Source organism: Cetorhinus maximus, chromosome 5 (genome assembly GCF_964194155.1).
Source record: "Cetorhinus maximus chromosome 5, sCetMax3.hap1.1, whole genome shotgun sequence".
In the NCBI taxonomy this organism is placed as follows: Eukaryota; Metazoa; Chordata; class Chondrichthyes; order Lamniformes; family Cetorhinidae; genus Cetorhinus; species Cetorhinus maximus.
Genome location: NC_135883.1, coordinates 91,592,533 through 91,611,464, shown reverse-complemented (window position 1 = coordinate 91,611,464; position 18,932 = coordinate 91,592,533). Strand labels below are relative to the sequence as shown.

General features: G+C 43.3%; 2 protein-coding genes across 8 annotated transcripts in view; one reads left to right on the top strand and one right to left on the bottom strand.

The window, feature by feature from the left end:
- The window catches only part of cep85l (centrosomal protein 85L), a 360,923-nt gene that overhangs the window by 176,249 nt on the left and 165,742 nt on the right, over positions 1-18,932 (bottom strand). The gene's annotated exons all lie outside the window — the stretch shown is intronic.
- pln1 (phospholamban 1) overlaps positions 3,702-18,932 on the top strand; it is a 39,783-nt gene continuing 24,552 nt past the window's right edge. Inside the window, exon 1 of one of the 4 annotated variants that reach the window (XR_013576630.1) lies at positions 3,702-3,832. The gene's annotated coding sequence lies outside the window, so the exon portion shown is untranslated. Of the gene's footprint in view, positions 3,833-10,359; positions 10,459-18,932 lie in introns of those variants that run through there. The other 3 variants (XM_078542195.1, XM_078542196.1, XM_078542198.1) reach the window with 3 other exon arrangements.

Genomic DNA, 18,932 nt, shown 5'->3' with positions numbered 1-18,932 from the left:
TCTTGCAATGAAGGTCAACATACCATTTGCCTTCTTAACTGCTTGCTGCACCTGCATGCTTGCTTTCAGTGATTGGTGTACAAGGACACCCAGATCCCTTTGTAGATCAACATTTCCCAATCTATCAGCATTTAAATAATACTCTGCCATTCTGTTTTTCCTACCAAAGTGGCTAACTTCACACTTACCCACGTTATACTGAATCTGGAGCTGGAGGCGATCTCTGCCCAATCATCTCGCATAAGGGGGTGACAGTCTTCGTGGAGAGGTGAAGCCTTCTTCGGCATTAAACCTTGGACACATCCAGGTAGCAGAAGCGCTGCCTGGAGACTCTGCCTGCTGGATAATGGCGCCTTCCCTGGACCCTTCTGCCTTGAACATCCTGCTGGCCCTGGATCCCTTCTGGCTGCGCCTCCCGATCCACGGGTCCCACTCTGGGACGCTGCCTGTGGGCAACTGGCCTCCTGTCCCTTCTGGCTCTCTCCTTCTCTTCTGAGGAGGTCCCTACAGCAGAGTAGACAATCCCCATTTTTTTTACGGATGATTGTTACAGGATCGAGCACACAAGGGGCCTCTCGGCAGGAAGCCCCTGCAAATGCTGTGAGGTCAAAGAGCTCCCCAGAACACCAAAAAAATGGAGAAACTAACTGTAAAACTCCTACCAATTCACATCAAAACTCCTACCTACTCCCCTTGCCAAGAGCCTGGGCACCTTTTATCCCACCATGGATATAGAAATCATGAAAAACGTGAAGACCGCCTGGCCCAGAGGCCTGTGCACCAACCGTAAAAGTGCACGGGCCTCGCAAACAATTCCTGTTTGAATGGCCTTAATTTGCTCTTTAATTGTTGGTGGGTGCACTTCCGACTACATTACTGTGTCTCTCGGATTGGCACTACCTGTGGCTCATAAAATAGCAGTGAGCTCTTATTGAAAGAAACTCTTCAGGACAGGCTCCCACAATCATCATTACCTCGAGCATAATCTTTTTTAAAACCATGTTTAAGAAACCGTATATGATCCCATCATGTGCTGGACTACCAACTGAATCCAGCATTCTCTTTCTTATTTTTAAGGCAGTTTAGTGACAATCCAGCAGCTCTCTACAAATTAAACTTTCATGTGTGTAATTCAGTGCTGAAGATTCCAAATGAGCTGAACACAGGAGTGGAATCCATTTGCTTCACACAGACTGTATCATGTGCAAGGCAGCATGTAGGGTCACATGATTGCAATCTGTAACCACCTACTCCTGCCCCCTCCCCCACCACTCCCCGTCCTTGGACATTCACCAGCACTGCCAGCGTATGAAACATTATTGTCAAAAGTTCATCGGGAAGGAGATGAACTCATTTGCTCAGGCAAAGAAGGCCTCATTCATTTTCTTTACACAGCTATAGATTTACCTTATTGATGTTCCCCGTGGAAGCCTGATATGATCCCATAGCATAAAAGTTTATGACAATGGTAACCTTAACAACCACAGGTAGTTAAATCTGTCAGTCTGATGGCAACATATAGCATAAACTCTGTCATAGTGTTCCTTGTAAACTGTAAGCTTCTAGGATGCAGATCAAGGAGGTAGATAAATGGAATTGGTATAAAGGTAGGAGCCTAGATGACAAATGTGGAGTAGAACTTCATGCCATAAAAAATGGCATCAGACTGCTTAATTCACTCATAATTCACTCATTCCAAGTGCACTATTTTCATGCAAGCATTAATCTGTTTAAAACAAATCAATAAACAGCTATCTAAAAACAGCAGACAGGATTGTACATTAGGCAAGTTAAACGTAAGCTTTGCTGATCAAAAATTCTAGCTCTGTATTGATTACTATTAACTTCCATGGTAATTACTCAACTTTGACAGTTTAATATTATTTTGGTGTCAACATGCCAATTTTCCTTTAGTAGTTATATAACTAGACCACACATAATTTAATAAAGGGACAATCAAACATGCCAGCATAAAAATTCTGGCATGGCAGCTCTGACATCTGAAATGTCCTTGGGTTGGACTCCAGGGATGACCATCGGTAGGAATTTCAGAGGCCAATAGAGATAGGAACTGAATTTGGTGAGCACCTGGTTCCACGTCGCTAGTCAGTATGCCAGTTTGCTGGCACCATCCTGTCCCTGAGACATTTTCAGGAAGGCCGGGTCTAGGTTGGAATGTTCAGTGGAGCTGTTGCCCTTCCACAATCATGCCAGGCAGCTGAGGCCTTTTATATATTTTTTAAACCTTCTCCTCAAAGGGCACATCCACCGTGCCATCTCGCTATTTCTCTCTCTCCCTGCAGACATTGGCAGCTCCCACCTTGAATGGTGGGGCTGCCAATGTGTCATTGTTGGAGGGCCTCCTATTGGACCTCCAGCCTCGAGAGCCCACCCACCATCCTTGATTGGATGGCAAGCATGCCCTCTGGCCACTAATTGGCAATCCAGCAAAAATTGATGTCAGATTACTGCTCCCGACACAGTGCGGGGTCAGGAGCTGCATTTGACCCCAATGTCAAGGTTCCAACCCAAAATGGAAAATTCTGCCCCAGTCCCAAGTCCCTGGGACAAGGTTTTTTTGTACAAAAGTGGGTGTCCATCCCATGGTGGCACCAGAATCCTCGGAGCAGCCATTTTTCCCTTCCTGGGGTTGGGAGGGGAGTCAGATCAATGGAGAAGGATGATCAAGCCACTTTGACCAAAATGAGTGAAAGGATAAGGTTTAATGCTGAGGTGATGCTTTACTGTTATGTGATTATCCTAAGAATAATCAATTTCTCACAGAGCATCTGGGTTCATGCTCCTGATTGTTAGCCAGAGACCCCTGCTAGAAAAAGAATGAGTGAAGATATGATTGAGCTTGGCTCTGATCCGATCCAGTTGAACATCCTGTTGATATTCATGGTCTGGGCTTATACATGAGCATTGGTCTGGGTGAAGTAGTGGGCATCTGCCAGGAAAGGAGCGACTTCACAATAAATGAGGAAAAGATTCAGGGGGAAACCTAAATGTGTTTGCGATTGACTCCTGTGAACTAATTATGCTCACTCATGGAATACAGTATAAACATTGGTTTTCAGAAATTCAGATTTAATTCCCATCATAGGGGTAGACAAGTTAGGGAGAGGGTTCTACCACCAAGGCAAGATAATCCCTTCCCACCATCTCAAGGGCAATTAGGGAGGATAACAGATGCTGGCCTTGCCAGCGACTCTCACATGCCATGAAAGAATTAAAAAAAACACATACCACATAGCTGCAGAAAGAATGTATGATCCAAATATAGAAGATAAGGAGAAAAGAGGTGACTTATTTTCCCTAATATTTAAATAAAATAAAGTCAAAGCAAATCGGCATCTATTTTCAAGAGTTAGGATTGTATAAACAACACGATTTTCCAAAACAATGCCAGTTAAAGTCAGGGACTGGAGGCCATGAGTCGCAGTTTCTCCTGCCACACTCCATTTGCAAAAGTTTGGAAAATAATAATTCTGGCAATCATTTAAACTGAGACACTCATGAAGAACTGAATGTTTGTTTTGTATGAGGTGGGGGCCGCGGGAAGCAAGAGATTGGGAGTGAGGTCAAAACGACAGCTGACTGACATTTTTGGTGCCTGAGCTACAGCTGGGAGTCCACCTCTGAAATTTATCCAATAAGAACTTATAAATCAGTCTGTGACAACGCAAACCACACCTCTTAAAGTTCAGCTTTTCCCCACCCACACAGTTCATTCCATAAACTTTTTGGCCATTCAGAGGAAAACTGTACAGTATTCCACAGAGCTCCCTGATCACAGCCATCCAGCAGCTCACGTCCCTAACTCACAGAGGTAAGAGACTGTCAAGTTTTTATTTAACATTTGTGGTTTTGAAATGATGGTATCAGATTTCAGAAAGGTTCGTCATAGTTTTAATGCTTTCTTTGCAATTTTCCTCTTTGGAAACCAGAAGTTGTTCAGTGTTTCTATGTACATCAAAATAAAACCATCACAGGTAGCAGAGGAATAATATTTGAAAAGAGTACCAACCCTTTGAAATTCTGAATATTTTACAATGTAATAATTAACCACTATAAACCAAGAATGAAAACAGTACAAATAATCCATTTGCCTTACTAACATTTAAAGGGACACTTACTGTCTTTGTCACCTGGAAGAGAGGGGAGTTGCAACAGACCCATGTCATGTCACAATGGCATCATGAACAAGTAATGACATTGAGTGACATCTGTTGACATGATTAAAATTGATTAAAATTATTTATCCCATCCAAATGTTACCACATAACATTTTTTAAAGATGTTTTTTAACAATAGAAAGCTTGCTATATTGCTGGCTCGGGAGATAAGAATGTCATGTACATCTACTAAAGTATGAAATAGGAACTTCCTAACCACACCATGAAACTTCTTCTACTCAGCCAACTAACTTTGTGAAGCAAAGACATCTCTGTGCTATAGAAATGATGAAAAGCGAAATGTTAATAATGTATGAGACTGAAGCACTGGCAGCAGATGTATCTTCAAGTCTCCTCGTACTGATCATCACTCACTTTTCCATATTATAAAGATGAATTTAGCTACTGAAACTACTTTGCAATCATTTCCCTAAAGCTAGCCATCTTCACACATCAGATCAATATTTTGTCATTTTAACAGAAAATGTATGGAGGAAGGATTTGAATTTTGAAGAATAAGGGTTAAATCATCAATTTATTCTGGGTTACAAGCCAAGAATGTCATTCCTTGATTGATAAATATGCCACTGACATATTCTTTTACATGGCTGTTTCAGCAAGTCTACTGCAGATTCCAATATATATTTATACTCTTAACCAATACATTCAAAAGCATGATATGAACAAGATTATACAGAGCACTTTCCGGTACAACAACAGGATATTTTCAATACTTTTAATGCTATTCTCTAAAATCAGTTTTATTCTCTGAAAGATGTATGTAGAGTTTTGTCTAATAAAAGATATTTGCAACATTGATATATATTAGCTGCAATTTTTAAAAATCTCTTATGTCTCTGCTGGAATTTATAAGTGATCATTTGTTACAGCTAAAAAATATTTTTAGGTTGCTAGTGAAATGGATTGTGCAGTTACATTCATTGGCACATCATTCTCCTGACTGTGAGACTTGAGCTTCTTGGTGATATTGAATCAGCCGTAGGTCGTACACCTCACTCAATTGGCCTTTTCCATTGAAATGTGATAGTGAAAGGAAAATGGGACCAGATGGCTGCATCATTATTGGCCATTTTACACCATTGTCAAAAGTTGAAAATTCACTCCTTTGGGCTTCTTGACCAAGCTTACTCCCCCAGCGCTCATGTCCCACAGACAGGGCCATCAAGCCATCAGTCTTGGCCAAGTCAACTCATGTAACAGAGAGCGACAGGAGGAAATGAAAAGACAAAATAAGTACTCCCTACAGTAACATAGCACCTCTTAACAGCTCAATCAGGTGAACTGTCTGGAAATCATACAACTAGAACATTTGTCAGGTATTTAAAAAAGCCCAAAAGCAAACAAAAAACTAGCAACTGAACTGAGAGAACCTACATTGAAGGAGTGAAGGAAGAAAGAAGTGAAGGATGAGTGAAAGAAGGAAGGAGTAAAGGAAGGAAGGAAGGCAGGAGGGAATGAGGGAAGGAAGGATGTAAACTAACTGATGGTTGAGTTCTACTCAATCTAGTGTGGAAATAGTGATACTTGTGGATTTAAGGCTGATCATTTTTGCACATCAGTGCAGGAGACAAGGTGGAAGCATTTGCAACCACCTTCAGCTACAAGTGCCGAATGGGTGATCCATCTTGGCCTCTTCCTGGGATCCTCAGCATCACAGATGCTAGTCTTCAGCCAATTTAATTCATTCCACATGATATCACTGAAGGCAATGGATACAGAAAAGCATGTGGACCCTGACAATATTGCAACAATAGTACTGAAGACTTGTGCTCCAGAATTATCTGACTCCCCAAAGCCTGTCTACCACCTACAAGGCTCGAGTCAGGAGTGTGATGGAATTCTGCCAACTTGCCTGGATGAGTGCAGCTCCAGCAACACTCAAGAAGCTTGACACCATCCAGGACAAAGCAGCCCACTTGATCAGCACCCAGTCCTCCACCTCAAACATTCCCTGCAGGTGGCACAGTCAGTGAAATTAGACGTTTGGGATACAAGCCTTGATTTTAACCGGGGCACATTCGAGGCAAGCTGAGAATGGGTGGGAGGGAGGGCCTAACAGACTCTTTGGCATGTGGCCCTGGCCATTTTAACTCCCATGTTTCATTTTGATAGTTCAAATTTGTCTCCCCACCTGAAACTGGCAGGGATATCGGTGGGTGCAAGTGAGAATTGAGCCAGGAGCTTGATACTGCTGGGGACCAAAGAAACAGTGCCCAACAAGTTAAAACATGTAGTAGTGGAGTTCTGAGCTGATCACAGCTGGAGGAAGTAGGGGGAGAAAGCAGGGAAGCCCAATGTTACTTGCTGGATCTGAAGGAGAACCCTTGGCCCCTTTGGATCACTAGAAGCCTTTCAAAAAAAAACGTTCCTACTTACCTAGGGTATTTCTGGCCCAATGCTGCTTGCCTGCAGATTTTATTAAAATCACGAGGGAAGGAACATTATGGGAGGCAGCGGGTTTCCACCTGGCTGACATTTTAGCTCATCCATCTGCATTATTCCTGCTGAGTGAGCGGGCTAAAATATTTGCCCAGAATGACATTAAAGAATTTGATTTGAATTAGAACCAAACATATATTTTCAAAATATAACTTCAAAAAAATCTTTAAAATTCTGAAAAGGATTCTGAGCTTGCAAGTCAGCCAGGAGTCAAGGAGTAGGTGTTTCCTGGCCCTGACATGGTGGGCAGGAAATGGGTATGGGGTGGTGAGGCATTCCCACTGCTGAGGAAGTTTCCCACTGGTGGGACAGGATGCGGATCAGCAACCCAACAAACAGAGGCGGGCAGCCAATTTAAATAATTAAAGACCCTGTTATGAGTAATTTTCCCAGGCTGCTGGCATTTTGCTGACAGGGGAATGGACCCTGCGGGAAGCTACTAGGAGATGGCCTCCCTGTGGCTGTTTGTGAGGCCATTGAAGTTGCAGGCTCCATGCCCCAAAGAGGGAGCTGCAGGCAAGGAAGGCTGGCCCCAGTGGACCACTGGAGGAGCCTGCCTGCTCAGCCCCTCGAATTTTAATTTTATCCTTACCTTTCTGAGAGCACCTCCATGATGATGTGCTCTCTTGATCCTAGTCTTGAAGGTGGCAGGACAGGTGGATAAAATGGTAACGAAGGCATTAGGAATGCTTTCCTTTATTGGACGAGGTATTGAATACAAAAGCAGGAATGTAATGCTGAAACTGTATAAAATGCTGGCTAGGCCACAGCTGGAATTTTTTGTACAGTTCTGGTCGTCACATTACAAGAAGGACATAATTTTTCTGGAGAGAGTAGAGAGCAGATTTACAAGAATGTTGCCAGGGCTTGAAAATTGCAGCTATGAGGAAAGATAGAATAGTCTGGAGTTGTTTTCCTTGGAACAAAGGAGGCTGGGGGGGTGAGGTTTCCCATAGCTGAGAGGTCAATTACCAGGGGGCACAGATTTAAGGTAGAATTGGTAGAAGGGGACATGAGGGAAAACTTTTTCACCCAGAGTGTGGTGAGTGTCTGGATTTTGTTGCCTGGTTTGGTGGTGGAGGCAGAAACCTTCAACTCATTTTAAAGGTACCTGGATCTGAACCAGAGGTGCTGTAACCTGCAAGGCCACGGACTAGGTGCTGGAAGGTGGGGTTAGAATGGACGACTAGTTATTATGTTTTAGTTTTCCACCGCACAAACACGATGAGCTGAAAGGCCTCTTCCTGTACCGTATATTTTCTAGAGTTCTATGGTTCTATTTGCCCCAGCAGCATCCACGTCTCTCTGTTGACCCTCTGACTGGGCTGGCAGCATCAGGAGCCCATCCGCAATGCTTAATTGAATGGCAAGCCCAGGGGCAGCCAATTAGGAGGCCTGCTGTAGTAAAATTGCTGAACCTGTCACTCTACCAGCAAGTGCGGGCTTGGGACTCCCATTTCATCCCAACCCTGGGGTTCCAAAGCCAGTGGTAATTTTTAAAAATTCATTCATGGGATGTGGGCTTCACTGGCTGAGCCAGCATTTATTGCCCATCTCAAGTTGCCCTTGCGAAGGTGGTGGTGAGCTGCCTTCTCAAACTGCTGCAGTCTATGTGGTGTAGGTACATCCATAGTGCTGTTAGGAAGGGAGTTCCAGGGTTTTGACCCAGCGACAGTCAAGGAACAGCAATATATTTCCAAGTCAGGATGGTGAGTGGCTTGGAGGGAAATTTCCAGGTGATGGTTTTCCCATCTATCTGCTGCCCTTGTCCTTCTTGATGGTACTGGTCGTGCATTTGGAAGGTGGTGTTTAAGGAACCTTGGTGAATTCCTGCAGTGCATCTTGTAGATGGTACACACTGCTGCTACTGTGCATCAATGGTGGAGGGAGTGAATGTTTGTGGATGTGGTGCCAAACAAGTGGACTGCTTTGCCCTGGATGGTGTCAAGCTTCTTGAGTGTTATAGGAGCTGCACTCAACCAGGCAAGTGGGGAGTATTCCATCACACTCCTGACTTGTGCCTTGTAGATTGTGGACAGCTTTGGGAGTCAAGAAGTGGGTTACTCATCACACTATTCCTAGCCTCTGACCTGATCTTGTAGCCACAGTATTTATATGGTTAGTCTGTTTCAGTTTTTGGTCAATGGTCAGCCCCCAGGATGTTGATACTGGGGGATTCAGTGATGGTAATGCCATTGAACATCAAGGGGCGATGGTTGGATTCTCTCTTGTTGGAGAAGGTCATTGCCTGACACTTGTGTGGTGCGAATGTTACTTGCCACTTGTCAGCCCAAGCCTCGATATTGTCCAGGTCTTGCTGCATTTGGACATGGACTGTCTCAGTATCTAAGGAGTCGTGAATGATGCGGAACATTTTGCAATCATAAGCGGCTATCCTCGCTTCTGACCTTATGATGGAAGGAAGGTCATTGATGAAGCAGCTGAAGATGGTTGGGCTGAGGACACTACCCTAAGGAACCCCTGCAGCGGTGTCCTGGAGCTGAGATGACTGCCCTCCAACAAGCGGAGAGTTTTCCCCCTGATTCCCATTGACTCCAGTTTTGCTAGGGCTCCTTGATGCCACACTGTCAAATGCTGCCTTGATGTCAAGGGCAGTCATTCTCACTCCACCTCAGGAGTTCAGAACTTTTGTCCATGTTTGAACCAAGGCTGTAATGAGGTCAGGAGCTGAGTGGCCCTGGCAGAACCCAAACTGGCTGTCAGTGAGCATGGTTACTGCTAAGGTTATTGGTAAGCAAGTGTCGCTTGATAGCACTGTTGATGACCCCTTCCATTACTTTACTGATGATCAAGAATAGATTGATGTGGCGGTAATTGGCTGGGTTGGATTTGTCCAGCTTTTTGTGTACAGGACATACCTGGGCAATTTTCCACACAGCCGGGTCGATGCCAGTGTTGTAGCTGCAATGGAACAGCTTGGCTAGGGGCGCGGCAAGTTCTGGAGCACAAGCCTTCAGTACTATTGCCAGAATATTGTCAGGGCCCATAGCCTTTGCAGTATCCAGTGTCTTCAGCTGTTTCTTGGTATCATATGGTATGAATCAAATCAGCTGAAGACAGGCATCTGTGATGCTGGGGACCTGTGGAGGAGGCCAAAATGTATCATCCACACGGCACTTCTGGCTGAAAATTGTAGCAAATGCTTCAGCCTTATCTTTTCCACTGAAATGCTGGGCTCCCCCATCATTGAGGATGAGGATATTTGTGGAGCCTCCTCCTCCAGTGAGTTGTTTAATTGTCCACCACCATTCAATGGCTGGATGTGGCAGGACTGCAGAGTTTAGATCTGACCCATTGGTTGTGGGATCGCTTAGCTTCGTCTATCACTTGCTGCTTATTTGTTTGGCACACAAGTAACCTTGTGTTATAGCTTCACCAGGTTGACACCTCATTATTAGGTATGCCTGATACTATTCCTGGCATGCCCTCCTGCACTCTTCATTGAACCAGGATTGATCACCTGGCTTGATGGTAATGGTAGAGTGGGGGATATGATACCGTGAGGTTGACTATGTCAGGCTGTTGCTTGACTAGTCTGTGAGACAGCTCTCCCAATTTTGGAATTTTGGAACTAGCCCCCAGATGTAAGGAGGACTTTGCAGGGTCGACAGGGCTGAGATTGCCATTGTCGTTTCCGGTGCCTAGGTCAATGCCAGTTGATCCATCCGGTTTCATTCCTTTTTTGTGACTTTGTAGCAGTTTGCTGCAACTGAGTGGCTGAGTGAATGCCCCATTTCAGAGGGCATTAAAGAGTCTGAGCTGTGCTGTGGGGTCTGGAATTATGTGTCAGCCAGACCAGGTAAGGACGACAGATTTCCTTCCCTAAATAACACTAATGAACCAGATGGGTTTTTACAACAATCGAAAATGGTTTCATGGTCGTCATCATCAGGCTTTTAATTCCAGATCATTAGTTGAATTCAAATCCACCATCTGCCGTGACGGGATTTGTACCCGGGTCCACAAAGCATTACCCTGGGTCCCTGGATCATTAGTCCAGCAACAATACCATTATGCCATCACCTCTCCCTAAGGAGGAGGCAAAGTATCAAGTTCACACAACTGTTTAGAACAAAGCCGAATAATAATAACTGCAAAAGAAAAGCAAGAATAGAGAATTGTGGGGTAAATTTTGAAATGGTGTGTACAGATTGGAGATGGTCAATACATGTGATTTGTGTCATCTCCGATTTTCTGGTGATATTTTCAGAAATTTGGGAACGCCATAAATTGGGCAGACAAATTTCAATTCTGAATTCTCTAGTGTCCTTTCTTGTTAAAACCCTGCATTGTGAACAGAGCCGTAAACAATTTAGCCTTGCATTTGTGCAATGATGATCTTTGCAATGTTGGCAAAAACTTCCCAGAAATGAATTTCTGAACATAGAAAAATCCTAACTAAATTTGGACTTCAGGATTAATTGGTAAATTGATGGTTGCAATTTTATTTTTAAGAGGTAATTTTTAAAATCTGCATTTCATGGTTCCACAGTTTGACCCTGCCTTTGATCTCATGCTCATGGGATTTTAAATTAATAACCTTATTGTGTTGAGTTCTTGTGAATGAAGGCACAATTATGTTTCTCATCACAGGAGTCTTTACAGAGATTCCTGTCAATTCCAGGGCATTTGTATTCCAGCCATCATTAATGTCCTGCAATTTCTTTGATTGATATTTCTCCTTTACCAAAACGGTGGAATCAGAAAATTAAACTACATTTTAAAACATAAGTACAAGCAACGTACAATGGTTTAGTGCTCTACTACTGTGCTCCATCGATTGCTAGGGTGTGGTGTATGCTCACCAATTCATGCACTGTGCATTTTCAAACTAAGCCATGTGTTCGGTTCTCAGGAGATACCAAACCAAGGACAGGTATCTCCTCCCTCAGGAAAAGAGCGAAAAATGGAAGTCGGTGAACAACTGGTTCAAGAGTGGCAATGATGGAAGGATGGGACAAATGATCTTTCTACCACATTTCCTGCAAGGAACAGTGTGTAACCCAGGAGTAGTTTGGAGAAGTCTGAGGGAGAATCAATAAAACGAAACAATTTAGAAAATCCAGATTTGAAGATGCTGCATGTCAGAAGCCATCTCTGCTCTGAAAGCTCTGATGATTCAGTTAATCAGAAACATTTTGACCAAGTCAGGTTCTAAATAGATTGTTTTCATCAGGATAAAGGACAATATAAAGTTGCGATTAAGCAGTTGCAGCCGACTGCTGTAAGCTACTGTACCCTATAAAATTAAACAGTACTTCGCAGGTAAAACAGAGGTACGCTGGAGAAATTTTTGGGTTATTTTTCCCTTCCAGTTTTCTCTCCTACTCCTCAGTGCTACTGAGTAGAAAGATCTTTTATCACTAGGTTTTCTCCGCTACCTCCATGTGTGAATCTAGGCAATGAGGGGGTGAAAATCTTTGGCCTCCAATAGCAATTCAAGGTGGAAGGTAGGCCTAATGAGGGAACAGTCTGCTCAGAATTCTGCTGGCTGCCACTTCTCTATAATCATTATCCATGATGAAGGAGGAGGCGTGATCAAGAGAGGGTTTCCTCATGCCAGGAGGTTCCTCATCCCTGACCTTTCTATCACTCAGCAACCTGGAGGCCAGGTGAACCTGGTATATGGTCTACCAATGAGTATAACTGGGGCACACCCTAAATCTAGTCCCCAACTGTCATTCACACATCTGCAAGATTCACCGACTAATGATCAGAATTGAGAACCTTAGCCGATTATTTTCCTTTCTCTAACTTAACGATGCTGAGGTGAATAGGTTACTGCTACATCAGCTAAAATATATCACACAATATGGACTATATAAGTCTGGAGCTCTTATGGATTTGTATTCTATTAATGCAGCAATGAATGTTCAAAATATCACCAGTGCTATTCACACAGAATCTTCATTTATTCAATAGACTAAAGGCTACAATAAATAGAATATATTTGAAAATATATTGAATAAGAGAATATTTATAAAGACAAAAATTAATTGCAGTTTCGGGCCCATATTTTTACATGAATTTGTTTCTCTTTATAATTTCATAAACGTTCCTATTGGTTAAGGCTTATTTTAGTCATCTCCAAGATAAAAAATTGCCTTTGGAAACATTGAGGTTGTACAGAACCATGGGCAAAATTTTTAGCTCAGCGGGCAGGCGCGCGCCCGACCCGCTCGAACGTGAAATGATGCGTGTTGATGACAGGCAACATCAGCGTGCAGTTGCGCGATATTTCTGTAGACAGGCACGCACCAGAGTTGGCAGCATGCCCACTGACAATTAAAAGGCCTGTTAAGGCTATTAAATTATCAATTTAGTTAATTTTTTCACTGCCCGTCCAACCTTACGGTTGGCGGGCAGGCAAAAAGGCCAAGCAGCCTTTGCACGTTTTAGGAAGCCTCATCCACGGGCGGGATGAGGTTTCCTAAAGCAAATAAAAATAAAGTAAAAATTTTAAAACTTAATTTATAACATGTCATATGAGGGGACATGTTTTATTACATCTTTAAGTTCTTTTTTAAAATAAATCTTCATCTCCCTGAGGGAGCTCTGTGAACATGCGCGAAGATCACGCTCGCCTCACTCGCCCTCCTCACCCCATCTGCACAGGCAACACTGAGTGCTGCCGCTTGCGTTTCATGCTGAGTGGGCCCTAATTAGCCCACCAGCGTGAAATCGCCTTTCGGCCTTGATCACGGGTGGCGGTCGGCTTCCCAACCATCCCCACCCGCACCTGCCGAGTCCGCACACCAAGGGCAAAATTCTGCCCTTCATCTCCCTGAGGCAGCTCTGTGCCTCAGGGTGATTATGAAGTGCGCACTTGTGCATATACTGGAAGGTCGCACTTGCCCCGCTCGCACTCCACCCCCCACCCGCCCACGCAGGCAGTGCTGAGCGCTCCTCTCGTGTTTCATGCTGGACGGGCCTTAATTGCCCCGCCAGCATGAAATCGCCTTCCAGCCTTGATCGCGGGCGGCAGTTGGCTTCCTGACCGCCCCCGCCCATCCCCGCCGAGCCCACCTCACAAGGGCAAAAGTTTCTCTGTACTCATCACAACAAGGATGCCTAGGGGCTACGTGCAGTGAATTTCAGAGGAATTCGAAATTCTGTTATTTGAGATTAAATGGTATGAGACAGGGATAAGAGTTCTTCTGGCCACTATATGACAACATTATGAAAGCCAATTCTTACAACAAAGCTCCACATAGTGACCCATATTCAAATTCCCCAACCCAAAACTTACTCTTCTATTGTCTATATATTTATTCCTTGCCTACGAATATTTTTTACTGGTTGCATTTGGTTTTTAATGTATATTTCGGGATCTGGAAAAAATGCAATAAAACAAATTACAAAAGCCTAATGATATACTTGGCCATGTGGCCAGTGAATTCTTTTCTTCCCGTCGGGGGGGTTGTGCGGGGGCGGGCGCGCAGCCGATCAGCACCCCCGATCACCTGGGCGTCGCCATTTTACATGGGCAGGCCAATTAAGGCTGAGCACTCCCTGTGCGGGTGGGGGGAGTAGGCTGAGTCGGCGCCTGCACTCTTTCGTGCATGCGCGGGAAAGAGCACAGAAATCTCCCTGAGGCACAGAGCTGCCTCAGGGAGATTAGTTTCACATATAAAACATTGAATAAAGGGAGAAAAAAATTTTAAGGACATGTCCCCTCATGTGAAACTGTCACATGAGCTGGGGCATGTCCATTTATGTTAATAAAAAATTTTCCAACACTTTAAAAACGTTCATGAAACCACATTCCGCCCATGGATGAGGTTCCATGATAAATGCAAAGGCCACCTGGGCTCTTCGCCTGCCCACCAACCTTAAGGTTGGATGGGCAGCTCAGGTCAATGATTTAATTGATTGTTAACTGGCCTTAATGGGCTTTTGATAGTCTGGCGGGCACACAGCCGATTTGGCTGTGCGCCCGCTGAACTGAAAATCTGAATGACGCGCGATGACATCGGGACACACGCCCAACATCACCCCGCGTCATTTTACGCCTCGGCGAGCAGGGGCCGAGCCAAAAATTCTACCCTTAAACTGGTTTTTTATTTCTAACACTAAAACCTGTCAGGCCAGTTTCATCAATTAATATATTTTCCACAAAATATGCATTTAATGTATTTTGCACACATTTAAAACTATTGTTTGGATGAATTGTCACTAAAAAAATCAGCTTGCTTTGTGTTTCAAAGATAAATATGAAATAAATACATTAGTACGCTAAGCTCTTCTTTAGTCAATGCGGAGAATAGGTACCTAGATAAATACATAAACAATATACAGGACATGGGAGAATTGGACAACATAGAGATTTTCGCTCTCACAGACCACTAGGAAAACAGACAGTTGAGAACAAGTTGCCAATAAACCAGTACAGAAGTCATACAGATTAAAGAACATAAAAATTAATGTCATTTTTTCCTTTTAAAAATAAACACAACTTGTTTATAATTACAATCACCACAAGCATAATACAATAAGACACATATCATGTTGATGTGTTACTGCCAATGTACAACAGGCATGTCTATAATCATTGTCAAGTGTAGAACATCAAACATTATTAACGGTATGGGCCATCTGTGCCATTAAACCTGTTTCAGAATATGGAGTTTCCAAATAAAGCTTAAGTAAAGTTCAACTTTGGGAATTATCTCTGTAAGTTTCTACTGTAGAAATACATGTTAAAATGCTGACAAATATGACAAATTGGGACTATGAAGAATTAATGGTAATTAATAATATTAATTAATAAGATAAATAAAACGTGTCACCAATATTGTAGAAGCACTTTATGTGATTTTCTGGAACTGTTATGAAAACATTGAATGCATAAGAGTTCTAGATTTGTTGAAATTGAAAGCTCAATATCAGGAATGAAAGTGAGTTTTATTTTCTATTATTAATATGTGAAACAAAACAAAAAATTTAATTGAGTAAGGCAAGAGCTATTATGGCGTTCATAAACAAATACTGTGGGTAGAATTTTCCCCCCGGCAGGGGGGGTTGTGCGCGGACCTAATCAGCGCCCCCGATCGGGTCCGCACCGCCATTTTATGTGGGCGGGCCTTACCGTGACGCACGCCCGGAAACGCTATGAGCTCCCTGTGCGGGCAAGGGGGACGGTGTTCCCTGAGTCGGGGAGTGTGCTCTTTCGCGCATGCATGTGAAAGAGTGCAGAAATCTCCCTGAGGCACCTCTGTGCCTCAGGGGGATTAGTTTCAAGTTTTAACAGTTCAATAAAGTGTTGAAAAAATTGTTATGACATGTCCCCTCATGTGAAACTGTCACATGAGCTGGGACATGTGCATTAATTTCAATAAAAATTTTTAAGAACATTTAAAATCATTCATGATACCTCATCCCGCCCATGGATGATGTTCCATGAAAAATGCGAAGGCCGCCTGGGTCTTCGCCTGCCCGCCAACCTTAAGGTTGGATGGGCAGCTCCGTTAATTATTTTAATTGTTAGTTAAATGGCCTTAATAGGCCTTTGACAGTTCAGTGGGCACACAGCCGAGTGCATGATGACGTCGGGATGCACGCCCGATGTCACCCCGCGTCATTTTATGCCTCGGCTAGCGGGGGCGGGGCCCGCTCGCCAAGCCGAAGATTCTCCCCAGTGGATACTGGAAACCTGAAATAAAAACAAAAAATGCTTGAAATAGTCAAAGGATCTGGCAGCATCTGTAGAGAGAAATAGAGTTAATGGGTGGAATCGTTCAGTCCCATCAGCAGCGGGAAGCTTGTCAGGCGGGGGAATTTAATTTGGCGTGAGGCCAAAAACCAGTTTCCCGATGGTGGATGAGCTTTTCAATTAAGTCCTCAGGGCTTTAAAGGTCGGTTAAAGGTGGATCAAGTTTCTTGACCAACAATGTCAGGAAGCTCTTTTGCTTGCACTATCATGTCATGTATGCTCATTAAAAGGCCAGCTCACCGGAATTAAGTTCCTCCTCCAAATTAAGTTCCCCGCCACCAAGAAATTAGAACGTTCACTTTTACAACTGCACATAAGTGGCGCGCACCTGGAGAGGGAGACTTCTTCCATGATGAACAGTGAGTGGCTACTGAATTGTCCTCTTTGGGGAGCTTGCAAGCCTATGCTTGAGACCAGGCGGTGACAGTGAAAGTTGCATGGAGAATGACCAAGGAAGGGAAGAAGCATTAGCAGAGAAAGTTGGTGCAATGGCCGAGCAAAGGTGCAAGGGATTGTGCAGGCTGTCCGGGTGCCCTTTAAAAATGGCACCCGCAACTTTGACCCTGTCAGGTAACGTCAGGGATGGCAACTTCCTGCCTGCCCCACCACGTGAATTAGTGAGCTCCTCGTGGATCCATATTTAATGAACTGAACTGCGCAAGATCATGCATGGTTAGCTGTTCCGACCCCCAGTGGAAATCACTCCCACTTCCGTGTCCGCCACTGAACTTAGGCTCTAGAATGGAACATTCTGGCCAGTGCTTCAACTCAATGACCTTTCATCAGAGTTCTGATGGAATGTCATTGACCTGAAATATTAACGCTGTTTCTCTCTTCACAGATGCTGCCAGAACTGTCGAATATTTACAGCATTTTCTGTTTTAATCATGGCATTCATCTTTGTTGTCAGCATCTGTTCATTAATAAAAGAAATTTGTGCTAGCAAATTTAATGAAGCAAAGATAATAAAGATTTTATAATCTACCCACGCTAGCAATTTATTCAAATAAGGTTCTTGGCTTACCTGTTAATGATTGTAATGAATAATACATCAGCTTAATTTCACTGCAATAGAGAGCCTCAAAGCAGCATAAAGGCTCAGCTCCCAAAACTATATTTTAGCACATACCTTTTTCTACCATAGCGGAAAATAAACAGTGGCCACTCTATTATTGTCTGATTAAATAAATCAGTCTGCTTTCTGTGGCTTGGACCAGTGTTTCATACAAAAATGAAAAGTCCATTCTAATATATTCAGCAGTGAAGCTTCAATAATACTTATAATTTTTCTGAATCCTAATCTGTAATAAGGAATGAAAATATTGGTTTGGAGAATATCCTGAATAGTTTCACTGTTAGATCATATTCTGTACAGTAATGGGACCTCAGGAAGTAAACAAGCTCCACAAAGAGCGTGTGACAGAATTATCAGCAGGGTAGCATCTGCATTCCAGTCATTGTGTCATGGTGATGTAGGTCATACGGCACTAAATGTAGCCAGCTGTTAACATTTGTGAGTCTATACATCCACTTCAAACGTTTTTCTCAAGCCCCATGGTCGTGATAACATGCAGTAAAATAAGCAAATCTAAATTCTTTCAGTCTGTTCACATCATGTCCAACCAAGATTCTGAAGAAAAAACATACCTTGCACTCAGGTAACAAAAGACAATTGTACTTTATTCCTAAATAAGGAACTTTATTCCTTCGGACACAACTTAAAAATTAAGATGTTAGGGGTACAAAGTCAGATGGAACCTTTCAGAGAAAGTTTAATGTGGACTTGTGAAATAAGTTACTAGGAAAGGCATGTGAACCAGACAGCATAAAGAATTCAAGACACAATGAGGTATATTTCCAAAGGTAAATCAAATTTGAGGCTATGGTGTGAATACTAGTTACTGAAAAGGGACAGGCTTGTTCCATCTAATAGCCTTCAGCTGCTCTACACCTGTCTCTCAACCCCTTTGTGCTGTCAGAGTGTTTGTCCAACATCCAAGTTTGGTTTAGTCCTAACTTTATGCAGCTCAACATTGGGAGGACCAACCACAAATTCCACTTCCTTGTCCTGACTCTAACCCCTATCCAATCGTTGTCTGAGGCTGAACCAGATTGGAGCAAAGTTTCAGGTCCTATATTCTTTCCATTATAAAGCAGAAGATATAGAGTTAGAAGATGTTACAAAAAGAGGCATAAGTGAGGGTATGAAGGAAGTTAAAGATAAGGATGAGAATTTTGTGAGAGGAAGCAAGACAAGATCAGCAAGGACAGGGTGGTGAGAGACTTGTTTTTGGTGTGGGATCAGCTATGAGCAGAAGAGCTTAGAAGATTAATTCAATTGTTTACAGAGAGTGGAGGATGGGAGACTTGCCAGGTGAGCATTGCAATAGTCGAACCTGGAAGTGATAAAAGTATGGATGAAAGGTGGAAGTAGACAGTCTTTGTGAGGATATAAGGTCAGAAGGTCAGGCTGGAGTAAAGTAGGATGCCAAATTTGTAATAGTCTGATTCCAGGCTAGGAACCAGACTGTTTAGGGAGCAGATGGACTGGACTGTAAGAG